Consider the following 18,202-nt stretch of genomic DNA (forward strand, 5'->3'; position numbering starts at 1 on the left):
AGGAACGGGCATCTGGGCAAGGAATGCTTGTCGGGTCATTAATGCGCCTTGCTATGCACGCTCCTTATGGATCTGACCAAATCAGTGACCGATTGCCCTCACCCTCTGTATTCCCCCCTTTTCCCTCTCCTGCGAAACGGCAAAGTGGACCGCGCTTGTGTATCGTCGGGCCCGCCGGTGTATCCGTGATGTCGGGATGCTCCCGAGCTGCAAAGTCCGTCTGATGTTTGATGCCGGTGATGATGTTCGTGCCGATACACTCGCGAATCTGCTGACTTTTATTGAGTTGAGAGCGAGGGAGCCGTATAAGCGAACGAACGCGGAGGGAAAATGAATTCCGAGAACGCAGGACATAATTGTGACGTGATTGGGAAAGTAGAACCGTGTGACGTCATCGCGTAATTAAATTGACCGTGCAGGCATGACAGAGTAAACGTTTCGTTGTAATTTCTGCTTGTGGAAAAGAGTATGAGAAGAGAGACACATTGTAATTATTAGTTAGAGAAATAAAATTAACAAGCGCTTTCTCGCTATATTAATAAAATAAAAGATAATAATTGTTGCACAATTATGACTAACATACGCTATTATTTATATCTGCATATATGTTAAAATTTTGGAAGAATTAATTTCAATCAGATAATTCCAAGAGATATACGAGTTTCTTGTTTGCATAATTAATCGAGGATACGTTTATCAACGGCGCTCAATTGCATAAATGAGATGCAGCGCATAGTTGTCAAGTATCATTGAGACGTGTCAAGGCTCAAACGTGAAGACTCGAGTCACACACGCGCGCGTATTGCTTATGTTAGTTTAACAATCAAAAAACGCCGGCTGGCGCGAGAGGCTGGCGCAAAGGATGGTAGGCGCAAAAATGGTAATGTATCCTAGTCCTAATAAAGCTTTATGTCGTATCCATTTCATGCGTAATTGCAACATCGATGGCGGGGAGGTATTGTCGGTAGCCGCGCGGGATACCTGCCATACGCGCCGGTAATTAAATTCTTTGAGAGAACGATCGCGGAATGTACAGGCCGGGGCGCGCAATTAAAAGGGAAACGTTTCGTTTCGTTGGCCCCAAAGGACTCCGGTGGTAATTAAAAGAATACGGCTTGGTAATCGAGCCCGTATCCTTCGCTTTTTTTTTCCTCCCCTCTCTTTCTACCACTCCATACTCCGGCCTTACCTCTCCACCCTCTTTTCTCACCCTCGCCTTCCTATTTCATCGTCCTGTCATCCTTCTCCTTGAATTGCGAAGAGTCACCTTCTCGAGAGGATCGCGTAGGCGGAGGGCTCTCTCTCGGCCGGCATGCTAATATTCTTTTACACCCCGTCCTTAACCGGCCACCCGTCCTTCCGCCCTCGCTTTAAAAGGCATGACGTTTTTATGAGCAGCCGCCGGCACCCCCTCCCCCCTCCCGATTGAAATAGTTCCGGGCAATTATCACGCGGGAACGATCCCGTCCGCGTCCGCGTTACACCCTTATCAAACGTCGCCCAGCGATTCCCCCCTTTCCCTCCATCTGACCAATGGTGCGAGAGAAAGTCATTGCACAGTCACATTGTGTGTGTAAGATCGCATTTTCTTGCGTGAGCGAGAAAAAGGACTGCATTCTCATGCGATCGATTGAGTACCGATAATATTTTTTACGCCGACGAGTCGATCTGCGCGTTGTAGAGTTTTCAATATGTATTATGAATCGAGTTGTAAATAAGTTTCTAAGTAGTTGCTTTCTATTAATATTTGTCTGCGAAATAAAATTCAGTAACTTTATTTACAAAAGGGTCATAAAATATTTAACAATTTAATTGGTCGATACAATGTTTTTTTTTTATATAAATGCCTGAGGAACAAAAAAAAGCATCTATATAATCTGACACAGTGCATATTTAAGATATTTATTTAACTTTTAACTTCAGACACGATTGTAAACTTTAAATGTATTTTTATTACAATAATTTACGAGGATTTCAATTTTATTACAATACTTGAATAGAACAGGCAATGTAACCGACGACGAGTTATTTAAGCATCAACGTGCGAGATTCGCCGTTATTCTCATTACAATTTCAAATTGACTTTCGGCACACGGGCAAACACGTATCGGAAAAAAATCTACCGGGAGAATCGAAACGCGAGATACGTTTATGTTGGAGGGGTGCCATAAACGGCTCACGGAGGGACGAGAAGCGGGAGCGCGCGCAAAACAGAGACGGAAGATTCTTTCGAGTTTTATTACCCCGGCGTGGCTGATTCGGCACGCTTTCAGGCGCCGCTCAAAAATCCGACTTGATTAAATTTTTGATCAAATTACTTCGAGTTAAATAAACATCCAGCGTACAGCGCGGGTCAGCTCTCTTCTCACCCTTCGAAACCCCAGAAAAGGGCGAACGACAACTCCCTTGCGCGTGAATTCCATTCGTTCGTTCAATCGAAACGTCGAGACAATTTGAAACGTCTGACAAATCTCTCTTTCGAAATCGCCCGATCGTTGTTAATTTACACTACGATCACTCGATGAGTGTCCGTTGCACGATCAAAAATGTTTAAACAAAAATAGACAAGAATCCTACGAAATACTTTATTAAAAAATCACGATTACTTTGAGTTATTATTTGGAATTTTATAAAAAAAACTAGTATAAAAATTTTAAAGATACAAATAAATTATATAACGTAAAACGAAATAAGGTAATAAAAATTATTGACGCGTAATTGAGATACGCGCACGTAAAAAACTTATTTCCGCATTTATTTCTCGCATAAGTGCATGTATACACTTTATTATTTCATCCACGAACAAAGACGAAACGTGTCTAACAACCATCAGAAGGCGGACAGAAACAAAGTCCCGCACGAGCTGAATTTCAGAGGCGGCACGATCGCGCCCTCGAATCCTTTAATTAATCGCGGGACTAATGGCCTGCGAGAATAAAGTTCCTGCGGGGTTCACGGTATCACGGAGGAACGGAGAAGACAGGAAGACGGGAGGAAGAAAAAACGGCGGAAAGAGGCCGAACGGTGGAAGAGGCTGCCACGTTTCTTCGTCGACGCACTTATTCGCGCTCGATGTCGAGGGTGGAGCGTAACACCGGGTAATATAACGGGTGGTGTCATTCTCCACCCTAAGAGGGTTATTCGCCCGGCTTCCCCCTTTCGGGACGACCGGTAATGAGACTAATAGACACGTACAAGTCGTAAAAAACGCTCTCGCAAGTCCGTAAAGTTAAAAGCGAGGGAATCCACGGCGGAAAGTGTGAAGTTTCATTTAGAGGTTTACGTTTACGCCAATTCCACCGAGCATTTTTTTTCTTAAAATATAATGCGATAAGTGTATTCCTTTTTTTTACTAGAAAGTTAAATCAGTCACTATTTTTGTATTGCAAAATAATACTTTTTCATAAAGTTCTCTCTTGAAATAACTAACTCGCTTAGTAATTAAATATATAAATAAATTTTGTAAATGACTTAAAACTCACACAAGGAAAAATTACTTTCGCGATTCTGAAATAAAGTTCAGAGAATATGCTGCGTCAGCTTCATAAGGGTAAAAGTCTGCTGGAGAATAAGAATCCACCGGTGAAGAAAAGAGAAGTCTTTTGCGCAAACACGGAGATAAGCTGCCTCCAGGCGCTTCGTCTCACACGGCGAGGGTCGAAGCTCGCAAGCAGTTAATTAAAAAGCAACGAAGTCGAATTATTTTCTTCGAGACGGAAGAAAGCGGGAAAAGTTCCACGGGAGAATGGAAAAACTTCGCAATCAACGGCATGATACGAAAATCTTCATTGTGACTAATCATCGTTCAAAGTGTGTTTTCTCGAAGTGAAACGACTTTTTGCAGAATCTGATTCCATTAATTATCGAGCGAAGCAACAGAAGTTTATATTACGGTTTCAGTAAAAAGATCACGTCGGCCGTCTGTAAAAGTAATTGGCGAAGCGTTCGTTTTCTAATTAAACGACTGACACGAAAACTAAACTTTGGGAATTGATTAGTCAATTCTTCGCGCGTAACTCGTTCACTTTACATTGTATCCGTATATACATATAGATTTACACTATAAAGTGACAATCTTAGTCATTAAAAATTTAATTAAGAAATTTTAATTTTCCTAAAAATCTAACGTTGTTGTATATGCGTTTTGTATACGCGTATACAGATTATTTCTTCGACATATGGGATCTCACACTTTGTTCTCTATGCGGAGCCAATAAAGTAACGCCGGGAGAATCGCATTCCAAAGGAGCGAGTGTCCGGTATCTCGTGTTTCCACGACGTTTCTCATTGTGATGCACCCCCGTCGCGAAACACAAGTCATGCACTTCATCGCCCGTTTCAATTCATCGGTGCGGTTATTTAATCAAATATCTCTCCCGGTAGCTGGTGTTAAACGTCGGAGGGTGCGACCCTTTTGGAGCGGCGCGAGAAAGAGAGGGGAATGAACACCATTTCGTCCGCAGAATCCGACCTCGTGCTATCGGCACCTTGCACCCCCGCGAGAAGGGTGGGCTCTTCTCGGTAAAACGCCCCGATAACGTTGGATCACGATACAACACTTACTTTTCCGGCCATTTGTCGGGATTTGCTCGAGGGGTCCTGAGAGCCGCGCGTGTATTCATCTCGGAGCCGCGAAACAATATGCTACCGATCGACTCGTAAGAGGGTTCCTTCTTTCTCTTTGTATTTGGGGAATTATCGTGATACCACAAAGTGAAATCCCTCATTCGGATGGCGATCTCTTCGGCATAAAACGGTAAAATATTCCCATTACCGCAAGTACCCTTTTTGCGAGATTGAAATAATCAAAGAGTTAGTATTTAATTTACATATAAAATTGCAAAAATTTTAAATCCTTTAATTATGTACTTGTCTCATTATCTATTTTTATATCATTTTTCTTGTGATTTTAATTTTAATAGATATCTCTAAAACATGTTTGCTAAAAAATAAAATTTTGAATTTCACAATTTTAGAATTTACAATATTTCTTTTTTTAAATTTAATATCTTATCATTGAGAAATGCACTTGCATAATTTTAATGCTTCTTAAAATATTTTCATTCTACATTTAGATTCCAAGACATGTTTACGCAATCTTTTCAACACATTTCTATAGCACTCGGCTTGCGAGATGTCAACCCGTCTATAACGACATTTCGGCAGGTTCCCTTTCGGCATCGTTCATATACGTTGACAAATGCGAGAAACGGGCCGCTTGAAACGCAGGCGGAGGAATGCGTCGTGTTTCGAGGTGAGAGTTTAATGTATACCTGTCAACGAGCCTTTGAAGGTGGATCGAGCGGGCTTCGCGCCATCTTTTAACGATCGCGGACCACCTTGGCACTCGCGTCAGAATGTACCAGGAAGTCGGCCTCACTTGTCGAATCGTTCGTTACCAGTCATTAGCTGTGCTCATAAATGTATATAAGCATCAATAAGAAGACGCCGTCAGCAGCGCGATCATTTCTCATGGCGGATCGGAACATAAATATCGGGCCGCAGTGATCAGCAATCGCATTAATCGCGCGCGCTCTCGTTCTCGCAGTCCGGAATTATAACGATTACAGGCTTAATAAGATCAATGCGCGGATAATGATTCTGTTAGCTGTGAAACGTTCGATCCAAGTATACTAGACGTAAAAGGCTTGCAGAGTGAGTGCTGTCTACGCGCGAATGCTTCGATAAAATGATTTCGCATTCATACATCTGTCCGCGATGTAATCTCGTTTCGTGCAGAAATAATTAACATTTCCAAAGATATTCTTGAGTGTAAATTTAGATAGATGTATAGAATTGCTGTTGTTCATTCTTATTACAGATTTATAATGTACAGATATATTATGACAGATATATAATGACGCAATATCTCAAAAATTTCACACAAAATAAGTCACTAATAAAATTGGTAACAATTAACGTAACTTATGATGCCATTCATTTATCGAGACTCAAGTTCAGTTTAAAGCGCGCTAATTGTATTAGCCAAATTTAACACACAATGAATGGGAATTAATCACTTTAAGATAAAATGAATACGAATACAGGCGGGCATATAATCGCAAGATGAATCGGCGGAGCCCGCTTCGAAAACTTCTAAGGCAGACTCGGGGATCTCGGAGCCGTATTCGCGCGTAATATAATTGACGCGTTCTCAAAGGGTACGTCGCGGCGAAACCATTAAAGCGCCCGTCGCCGCCGCGCCTGTCCGCTCGGGTTTGAATACGTCGAAAGCCATCGGGCGCGAACCTTCGCGAGAGACGAGACTGCGGAGGTCGTGCAAAACCAGCGCGATTTCCGCTGATAATTTATGGCGATTATTATTTTCGCGCGCGAAAGCGTACGCGCGGGGGTAAAAAGGATCCCGGTGAATCAGATTTATCGCCGGTTCCTGAGTTATAAGGCGGTATAGGAACCGAGTCTAAGGCCCGTAAGTCACGCCGTAAGTCATACACGTACGTACGTATACACGTATGCGCGTACTCTCGTCTTTACCTCGAGAAACGACAACAGAGGATCCGCGGTGGAGGCAAGAAGCTCTCTTTGTTCCTGATTGCACTGTCGTGCTTATAATTAGTAACGGATCGTGCGTTTTCCCCACATAGATGTTTGCGCATATCAACGCGATCAGACATGTGTACCTACGTGACACCTAATGAAACTTCATTCTCCGTCAAAGAAATTCTGACGTTGGGGAATAATTGTGCTGAGAAATATTTGACAATCTTTCTTTTTTTAAATCTTTTGAATAGAGAGTTTAATGGAATGTATTTCTTTTAATGTTTTAAAATTTAAGTACGTCTGATAATCTTAAAAAGTTATTAGCTTTAAATTTTAAAATGTCACCGCCTTTAAATTTGATTGCAAAAAAGTATACTTGCACTCTCCAAGTTACATCTTGTGGTCGTTTTGAATGACATCATTTTGTAAAATTCTGTTTGAAATACTAAGAGATAATAACATTATATATTTTTTTTATTATTGATAACAGTCGAGAGAATTATTTGTACGATATAGTAAATAAGTGAGATATTCTCAAAATTGAGTTTATGATCAAGAATAAGGAATCAGCAAGAAGCATCGGAAGACAAAGATCGAAGGAAACCCGAGACACGCGATGTACTACAGAGTCATGAGAAATTGTAGATAATTACTCAACGAAAGAAAGGTATAGCGTTACGCAACAAAGCGTTCGTTTTTGCTCAAAAATACGCACGTACTTCCATGTGGACAAATTACCGCGGAAACTGTCAGCTTACCTCGTGCAAAGCGGACGTAGACCGAACGAAGACAAGGGTTTTTCTTTGAGAAAAGTAAAATCGCAAGGAAATTGCTGAGAGTTTAAGAGAGAGAGAGAGAGAGAAAGAAAGAGCAAGGGGGAGAAGTCAGTACGCGGAGTGCGCGGTTGAGAAATCGCAGAGTGGACGAAGGGAAGAGAGGTCTAGCTTTACGAGTCGGCAAAGTGTAAGTTATTGTTTATGGGTGCAACCGGGATGATCTATCGCGATGGTTGCCGGGCCACGATAGCGCTCGGCGCAAAACGTAACCGCCACGACCCGCCGCACTCAACCCCATTACAGAGTCACCGATGCCGGGACACGATCTCAAATACACACTCCTGAGGGCTGCTCCTTATCAGGGGAAGAACAGTCGTACACACCGGGAACCTTGTCATTAATCAGCAGGAATATTGCACTTTCCACCGTCGACGAAGGCTTGATATAAGACGTGAGCACGCCGGGCTTTACGCATTTTACGGAAGGATTTCGCCGGCGACGCATAGGCAAATTGCTGATGCTCAGATACGCAACTACGTTTACGAAGTAAACACAGCCGAAATCTCGATATATTCGATTGTCCGTGTTAATTGTTTTTTTTTTTTTTTTATAAATAGCAATGGAAAATGTAGGAAATATCGGAAAAACATTTCCTTTTATATTTTGTTAATGTTATTTCATAAATATATAAGGAAACATGTTTTAACAATTATTGTTTAACATATTATCTATTCTGTAATTTGAAAAAAATTGAAATACTTTAACCAATCTTCTTTTTTAAAACTCTTCTGCTACTTTGTACGGAATTTAAACGACGAATCGTCAATCGAATATATCTGGCAACGATTACAAACGTCTGTTATAAAATAACGAAAAGTGCCAGCATGGCTTCGGAGAAGAACAATCGAGGTCACTGCGGAATACGAGCCCGCGTTTCTTTGCGGTTTGCGAGGACGAGAAAAAGGCGGAGAACGACGTAATACGTCGAATGTGTATATACGCAATGCGCATTGACCAGTAAGCGAAACGCAGGACACCGCAGTTTTCGCGGACATTTCTTGCTCGCAGGATTCGTCGTACGTTCTCCAGATGACAGTCGAACGCTTTTATTACCCGTAATCGACAGCACTTAAGACTCGTTCACTTGCGATAACGCGCGGCGCTTTGAAAGAAATGCCAAACCACAAATTAGTCATTTCGACCGCTTTGTCGCAATGCGTTCTCTGCATTAACCATTAATCCTGCGCCATTAACTTGTAAATGCTTAAAGAAAATTGGTATTTTCTTGCAATAAAAAAAATTGTTAATATATAGCGAGAAAGATGATATAGTCTTGGAAGGGATAAAGGGGATTTCGCGGAATTGAGCCGCAAAACAAATTTGCGAGGACATATAATTAGGTAGTAGCGATAGCTCGCCGAAAGAAAACTAAAAGCAGTAGCTCGCAAAGAAATAGAACTTGTTAATCGATGTTAGAAATTTGGACTTTGTTCGTTCGACTAAAATTTGGTCGCTGTTTCTGTTTCGATTATTATTTGAAAATTTCAAGAATAAATATTCTCTGACTTTTAAGTTAGAACGTTCTGACATCACTTTTAACATCATTAATTTACGTTTATATCTTACGATTCTCATAAAATTTTCCACCACCTTCTCTTCATTATTAGATTTTCGTCAACATTTTAGTCAGCAATTTAATTTAGCGAAAGTCAGACAGTATAAAACTTTTCGCGATCTTCTTTTCGGTGAAATAGATTACAATATCTTACATTTATTTATTTCAAACATTATTCCTATGCAGAGCTCGAAGGAAAGCATTTTTTCTATCAACCCGTCCAATCTGAAGGATACGCGTCGCAGATAAAGGACTCACATTCCCGACAGATATCGCGGGTCGCGACTTTTCGGCACGAGATGCCACGCGTTCTCACGAAGATCTAACGGGTGGCGCGACGGATCGCGCATTCCTGCGCGGCGCGTCTCGCACGACGGGCGGGCGGGGGCAGGCGGGATACGTGAGGCACGAGAGAGGGTATGTAACGGAATGAGATTTCGCGTGTAGCAATATTTAATAAGGTCCTTAGCGAGGGAGCCACCGAGGGGTATAATAGCGAGAGATGGGTGTTGTGAACGCGTCAGCGGAATGGGACCACCCAACTGGGCCCCGTGCCAGAGGCCCGCATACACGCGTACGCGTACATACACACACGGTCGGCAGTAACCCGTGGAACCCACGGGGTCCCATGGATCACCTCGCGTCCTTTTCGCTCTTTCCCGCCGGTTCGGCCTGGCGGGGAATGTCACTGAAGTCACCTAAGTCGGTAGCCGAATTGTTTCCATGCAAACGAACGGGCCGCGATTAAGAAAGTGTCTGACCACGGGCCCCGGAATGCCGGGCGGCTTGAGCGGAAAGGGACTTATCGAGATGTCCATCTTCGGTCTCTTTTCTTTTTCTTTTGTGTATCTTCGTTCGTTTTGTAGAGCAACTTACATGACTCTCGCGCTGGGATTCGCGTTATAGCGTGAAGCTTTCGTGTGGCGTAACGTGGAAAATTTGTACATTATGAAAGTCGATTGGTACGAAGAGAAATTCAAGCTTCGGAATTGATTTGCACAATAAAAAATGAAAATTGTCTTATGTTCGAACTCCTCGTCGTAGCAATTTTTTTATCTACCATTTAACAGTCGTGAATGTATTTGCATAGATAAGATTGCTTTAGTTAAGATTTTTAATTACTCTGTAGTATAAATACTAAACTTAAAAATTTATGCTATTTTTATATCGCGGAAAAAGAAGCGAGTGACTCATACATCGTGAGATTTCTATAATAGAATCTTGTAGAAGCCGAGGAAAGTCGTCCTGAAGTATCCTATCGTTTATACGTCGCTTCGGATACGTTTATAGCGATCGTTAACGCGGATGATTATAAATACGCTGCAAAATGCGATTGGTCTTCTTTATTTGACTTGCAAATGCTTTTATTCAATCTTAATCTTCGCGGCGAGGCGATTAGACGTGAGAAGTGTGATCACTATGTAGAGGCTAATTTATTGGATGAATAAATAACGTGTCGTAGATGAATATTTATTACGCAAATATACGCACAGTATCTAACTACACTTGTATCGCAAAAACTTTATTATGAACGATTATTGCGTTCATCACGACATAAAATACAAAAGAAACTTTCAACTTTCGATGATACAATTATTTGCAAGCTTTTAAATTTTGCTACAAAATGTCAGCAATTATATATTGCATTTCAGACATTTTCTACTTTATCTATTAAAGGAGCGCGCAATTCCGCAATTTCAGCCATTCTATCCTCCTAATGATTTCCGCTTTAACATAATTTGCAGTACATCGTAAAAGTTCGTATAATCTATCTGGTTATCCTAAGCATCTCATGTTGCAGCTCTTAAAAGAACATGTAAGGATTCTTCTCATAATAGGTTGCTTCGAGGTTGCGCTCGATCGCGATCAAATCACGAGTCTAAGTTCATCACACAGTTGTACACAATTATATTTTTAATACGTGTAATCGAGGTTCAATAGCGCGATGAGTAAGACATTACCATGTCGAATTCTGTCTCCGTGGTTTCAGACCGATAATTTTAACGACGCCGAAGTCCCCGAGCCGAACACGTCGGAGTCTCTTAGGAACGTCTTGGCAGCGCATGCCGCATGCCGGTAATTAAACAGAAAATGAACGTTAATAAATTCTCATGAACGCCAACCGGTCAGATCCGCCGTCGTAAAATGCACCGTGGGAAGAAGGATGCACTTTCTTTCTCGGTGATACTCTTTAAACCGTTGCTGTGCGCGATTAAATTTTTATCGCGCGCATGAATTATCCCGAGCGCGGCGGCCTTTTCCACAAATTAACTCGCGCGATCGAATGCCTGCATTATGCGCTTCCACGTGCATCAATTTTATTCCCGCAGACGCGAAAATAGAATGTCAAGCCTGATAAAACGCGGCGGCACGGTTCTGAACAAGAAGGCTTATTTTTAGCCGCGTGAAAAATAATGCCGTTGCTTTTCAATCCAAAATTATGTAGAATTTTACTCTTTTCGTTTCTTTCCGCGTTTTTATTCACAGAAAAAAGTATTGCGCGAGCGTTTACTGTGCACCTGATAGGCGTAACTGAAAATGTAAATGACGGTCGAATTAACAATTAGACACGGGATCGGATGATAATCTGCCGATGCTGCAACGCTGTGGTACTGATGCTCGGCCACGCCGAGCAAACGATTGGCGATTACCGACGTGATAAATTCCGCCGGTGCAAATCAGTGATTATGGTATCGTCGCGTATACTATGCGCGCCGGTAATAATTAAGCGATGATGAAAAGATTGGCTACCTGATTACCGCGCGCTGTTTGTTGAATATCGCGCGATCGATCGCCAGCTCCGATCGATCGTGATCTAGCTCGGGGGCAAATGACAAACACGCGGCCTTATCCCTCGGCTATTAATATCAAACGTAGATTTAAATCGTTAATCAGGCTGACGGAGATTAAAAATTCAGAAATATGTCTCATTGTTCTTATCGCATGACACGTAAAGTTGACGAAAGCGCGACGCGATAAAATCTAACGTTTCAAAGATGTTTATGTAGAAATGCAAGTTTCGTGGAAACTTGGAAATTGGAGATATTTAAATTTATGTTGTTTTTATGTTTAATTTACGACGCTTCCAATTATTTTCACGATTTACAGTTATTTTCTCAAATGACTGTAAATTTCAATGCAATTACCATAAATTTATAATTATCCATGACAAAATTAATAGTCTTTAAATTATTTTTAATAACAAATACTTCGGAAAGCATACGAATCTGATATCATACACCGGGTGACTTATAAGTTTCAATCCGGTCGAGTCCGGAGGTTAAAAGTGACACGGTAATCGAGCAGGGATTAAAGAAAAAAAGAGGAAGCATCGTAAGATCGCAGCGGCAGCGATCTGTCGGACGAAATCTCGCTGGTCCTCGAGTTACGTAGTTAGATCCATCGAGTTCTGGCTCGCTCTCGCGAGGTAATGGCCGATTTTTTGCTCGATCCGGAGACACAGGCCGAACCGGGGGCTTTTATTGGGGCTTAAGCTGCCGGGAAAAGAAGGTGGCTCCATGATAGATGCGAGCGAACAACGGCTACATGGGTGGCCCCGCATCGTCACACGCGGCGTACTAGCCACCCCGAAGACATTCGCTGCGGCCTGTGATATCAGAACCGTGCACTGCGCGGCTCATTCGATATGGCGAGAGCCGCGACGGACGCGGACTCGGCGTCGACGCTTGTGAAGGCGCCGGCGCCTCGACTTACCGCATTGCATAGCATCTGGAAGGTATTAAGCCTCAACAGTCCCCGCGTATAATTATTTCACTAATTCTGAACTTTGTTATTCGGAATATCGTTTGTAAATTCAAAGAAAACATTTATAGTAATTGTCCATGAATTTTAGAAACAAAATTTGACATTATGTGGATTTATTTGATTGCAGATACGTATTTATGTGTCAGGAAAGTGCGAGGATCGTTCGTGATATAACGAGAAGGATGCAGCTTCTAGTAAATTGTCAATTTTTTTATTTGCGCGGTGGCTTTCTATAATGCCGCTAAGAATTTTTGGTACGCTAAACGAGTAGACGCATGGGCCAAGCGTGAAATTTAATGCGTCGGAAACCGCTGGTTACCGGGAATTCAAGGTGTCCGCGCGCGCGAGGACCATGGGTATCGCTTAAACATCGTGACCACGTTCGCGAGGCAACCACAAAAGCGAAGTATCGCGCTAACTGCACTTGAAACGCGTGAAAATGTCTGCAGTGCTATGTTTACGATTACCGCCTCTCTTTATTGCTCCCTTGAGAAGACACTTAACCCGGTGTGCCGCGGAGAAAATTGTAAACTGTAAACAGGAGGCTGTAAAGACCGCGCATCCCCGGTATGTTATAACGAATTTACTAACCGTTTATTTCGAGTTGCACTACCGCTTTCCTACAAGTCCATATCTACATACGTGTTATTTTTATTTTTAATACACAACAATAAATTTTTTATCAGTCAGCAACAATATATTATATTAAAATTATTGAAATATTAGTACATATAATCATTTCAGCGATGCGATTATTCTTTAATTGTATTGCAATTTGTTGACAAAATTTATCGTGTACAATGTGATATTGTGATATTGTGCCTCGTAATTTCTGATCATCTCCTCGTCTTGGCCGACGTCGATTTCGTCTATTTCGTTCCACGTGTGGGGCACGCGGGCCACCCGCGAATTCAGGTGATACAGAAGGACGGAGGGCGAGCAAGGACGCGTATCAAGGAATCCCCTGACTGCCCACGGCGTGATTTTGTCGCATCATTATCGTGACCGACATCACCATAGGACGGTTCCATATGACGGTCGACGGCGGATTTATCTGCTAACGATTCCTGAGTGACTCTGGCCTTTCCTACTATTTCGCTTTCAGATCGCACGATACGCTCGATTATGTCGATCTATTACAGATTATTAGGAAGAATATTGTGAAACCACGATTGATTCGGACATTTATCTTATTTTATCTGAGTTGAGATTTGTCGGACGAAAAAGATCCATTGGATTCGCATCACTTTGATTTTGTTGCTATACGTGTATGCTATTCGTAGCAAAATTGCTATCACTATCTTCACAATGCAAATGGATTTAGAAAATTGTGCTTTTGTATTTTCTAATAGCATCTATTATAGAATACACGCCTTTATTGCAAGTGGTGAAAAAATAATAGTCATTTTCGAAATATAAAATTAAAGCTTGTTTTTATAATTTCTTCAGGACATAATGTGATATCATATTTATATAATTACGTAAAAATGCCGAAGCAATGAGTTAAAATATGACGTCACGCGCTGGTAAAATTCAGGAAAATCAATAGACTTATTATTTCTTGGTGGTATTATGTAAGCCTATTAGGAGGACACGAAATATTCGTGAAAGGGGTATAGACAACGTTTGAGGAATGCCGAAAGCGAGGAGAACAGGGAGGTCAACCAGCAACGGAGGCTAAACAGCAAAGGAGGAAAGGAAGCAGCTCGATGAGATCCTGGCTTTAATTAGTTGAAACCGACATGCCAAAACAATCGACAGAATTAATGATGTTACAGATAAGAACGTACCCTCGTTCGGTCGCAAATGTTTCTGTCAGTTTATATCAAGTCTTCAGCAACTTCTTGCATTATATACGTATATACATTATATATTGTTTGTTCTTAAAATAGATCTGTTGCAAATAATTTCCTATTAGCAAAAATTTTGTTATTTTTAGATAGCATTTTGCTTATTAAATTTTTCGCATTTGTTTCAGCTGAGAAATATCACGACAAATACATAATCATACATATCAAATTTTATCAATATGATATTTCATAGTTAATTATTTTAATTTAATCTTCTCTCTCTCTCTCTCTCTCTCTCTCTCTCTCTCTCTCTCTCTCTCTCTCTCTCTCTCTCAATTAATTTTTTATTTCTTTGAAATATAAAATAGTGTTATACTAATATTGTTATATTAATATTTAAAAAATTGAAATTCCATTTTTTGACCAATTAAATGCAATGGAACTATGTAGAAATAATATAATTTTGTGTTGTAAAAATTTTCTTTCCAACGAGAAGATTAATTTGGAAGAATATTGACGTGTGCAGTTAAAGTCAGGCCACGAGAACGACTGCCGAATGAGAGCCACTGAGTCGTTTACAATTAAGCAATGTAACCGAGTCGCAGACGCGTGGAGCGTCGTGTGTGGTCCCGGGTCTCCGGTCCCACCTCTCTCTTTCCACTCTTTCCGCTGTAGTACCACCACTCCGTGGCGGTGTCCCCTCCACTTAGAGGCTCTCTTCGGCTGCTCGTTTCCTCCTTTTTGCTCTCTTTCCCATTTACTCCCTTGCCCTCCGCGACTCTTTACCTTCTGCGCTCGATCCGAAGGTGGTGACTCATCTACCTATTGGCTACTACGATCGTCCGGGAATTCCGCGTCGTCGATCGTTCCCGGCTGTCATAACTGAATTTTCAGAGAGGCCGCGTCGTCGGTTTTAATAAAAAATTCTTTATAAAGTCACTCACGTTAAAGGTGACTATAGCGAGGACTTATTGATAGAAACGCGATAGAACGTGTGCTGCGATGGTGAGAATTGAGCAGTTGGACGGGACGATGGTACCAAGCCATTCTTATTCATAGATAAAAGAAAAGTTTATGAAAATATTTAATGTAAAATATAACTGTCATCGTAGTTCCTTATCGCGCGCGCTCTCTATAAAATAGAAATTCTAAAATTTTATATTACTTCAGAGTAGATAGTAAATAAAATTTATTTCATAGAAACAAAATTTACTTTCATATCCAATATATATATTTAATATATTCAAATTGTATCAACGTGTTACGGAATATCATTACTCTTAATAGAGATATTATCATGGCTTGGTTCATCTTTAATTCGAAAATAGCGGTTTGGTGAAACTCGTCGAAGTGGGTCCTACCACGCTGTTCTGCTATTAGATAGAGCTGTGACATGTTAAAAAAGTTTCAAAGGAGACGTGTGTTTGGAGTTTGGACTTGTCCGGAGGCGCGGATGCGTTAAGCTGGACATGACACTACGAAACTAAATACGGTTCTTCGAGCCCATCGAGCCTCATGATTCTACGCGACTCAAAAAGTGTCACAAACTATCCTACGTCGTGGGACTCTCACTTAATTCTCGTTAAGATCGATCTTATCCGGATCGGATCAATAGCAATATGATATCGTCTTACAGACTTTCTCCCCTATCCGTATTGGGTTGCAATTAAATCGGGATAGTCATGTGAATTTCCTGACATAAATGAGAAGGTTCTTCTCTACTTTTTACTTTATCTTTCTGTGCAATAGATTTCATACTAATTGTGAATTGATAATAAAGTTATATTAAAATTACAATGTAGATAGACAGCTAAATATCTTAGCAACAGCATAAATAATTTATACTAAACCAACTGATACTCTTTGTAAATCTCCATGTTACTATTTTCAAAGATGAATAACATTAGGTACTTTGCAACTTTGTTGAATCAAAGTCAATATATTCTTTAATACAATATACGTGATATGTAGGCTTCAAAATAAATGTCACTAATTGAATAATTTGTAAATTATAATTGGATTTTGATAATGATATTATCAAAGAATCCAAACGAGGATATTAATGTAGAGCTGCTTGGATATTTGCGCCAACAATGAGCACCACTGAATACTAAGCGAGAGGTAGCGATACAGAGAAGAAGATAATGGTAGCTTTCTATCGCTACTTTTCGCTCAGTATTCAGTGGCGCTCAGCAGCAAATTATCACAAATGTGCAGATTAATCGAATGATAATGATAACATGCATATACTAATGTGTAATAATAATTTTATCTGAAACTATTTCCATAAATTTAATATTTATAATATGCAAAGTAATATGATTAATATGTCTTGAAAGAAATAAACTTATGATTTAGATGATTAACATTTTTTTTTCTTTCTACTACTTGAAAATAGCAGAAAATTTTATATTCAATTGTTTGAAGAAATACTTCTTCATAATGTCACCAACTTGTTCACGAGTGTCGTCGCTTCGCGAAAAACGAAATATGGATTCTATAACGAGACAATTCGCGGACCCCTCGTACCCTCCCCGCGTTCCCCGTAATGTTCTGCACGGTTAATGAAGAGTTCGCCATATCCCAGGATGGCAGCTGACGTTGCATTCATGCATGAGAGCAGCGCGTCCCAGTCATTTGGCCTCACGTGCGTCTAAAAACAAGGCAACGCGCAAGTTTTGTCCCGTCGATGCCCGGGTAACGCGCCTTTCATGGGGCCCGGGCCAGAAGAAAATTTTGAAGGGGCCCCCGACCGTTGGCCCACACATCGAGTTGTCGGAACATGCGGATTGAGCCATTAAAGCCTGGTTGTCTTTCGGGGAAATTCGCAGGACAGAGAGTTCGTTATTGCCGCCGCGCGTCTGGAGTCGCGCGTTTAACAGTCTAGACTATGGGATATCGAGAGGGAATTGCGATGTATTTTTAAAGCGAGGTAAGGAGGGACATCGTTTATTATACTATAATAAAATAGTCTAATAATAATGTTAATAATAATGTTGCTAGGTTTTTTTCCATAATATATGGATACTTATGATTTAGTTTCAATTTTATCATTCTTATAAAATAAACATTTTTAGATATTCAAGGAATGCATATCATTCGTGATGAGTTTTCAAGATTCTTACTTGCAAATTTCTAAGCAAGTTAAGAATGATCGAAAATTAAAAGTTTCAAAATAGCTTGCAAGACTATTATGATTGGAAAAGTCTTGAAAGTCTTGAATGTGTTAAATATTTTGAATAATATAACATACACACATATACACATAATTATTATAAGTATTATAAACATTTAAGACTGTTTAAAACTTCCTAGAATTTTCAAGACTTTCAATCATAACAGTCTTGCAAGATGTTTTAAAACTTCTTGATTTTCAGCCTTTAACTCAAGATATCTTGAGAAGATTTGAATCCCATCACTATATCATATTCATTTTTCGCAAAATATTTACAATTTTAAACATTATAATTTCGAGGAATAATAAAAAAATTGGAAAATAACAAATTGTGACATTATAGAATTAATTTGTAGTGAGCATTTACTTAAAAAAATGTATGTATTAAAAAATAAATAAAATTCAATAAATATTAAGTTAAAAAAAGCCAATTCTTAATTTTTTCCATGTAAAATTAACCCGCAATTATTCGCACGAATGTGAAATATATCCCAATTGTTTAAAAATTTGAGAAAGAAATAAAAACATTTCTCTTACTACTCAATTCATAAAAATATATTAGAAATATATTTTAAAAAAT

General features: G+C 40.2%; 1 long non-coding RNA gene across 1 annotated transcript in view; it reads right to left on the minus strand.

Moving 5' to 3' along the window:
* The window catches only part of LOC105675205 (uncharacterized), a 41,702-nt gene that overhangs the window by 22,047 nt on the left and 1,453 nt on the right, over positions 1-18,202 (minus strand). The gene's annotated exons all lie outside the window — the stretch shown is intronic.

This window comes from Linepithema humile, chromosome 5 (genome assembly GCF_040581485.1).
Source record: "Linepithema humile isolate Giens D197 chromosome 5, Lhum_UNIL_v1.0, whole genome shotgun sequence".
NCBI classification, from domain to species: Eukaryota; Metazoa; Arthropoda; class Insecta; order Hymenoptera; family Formicidae; genus Linepithema; species Linepithema humile.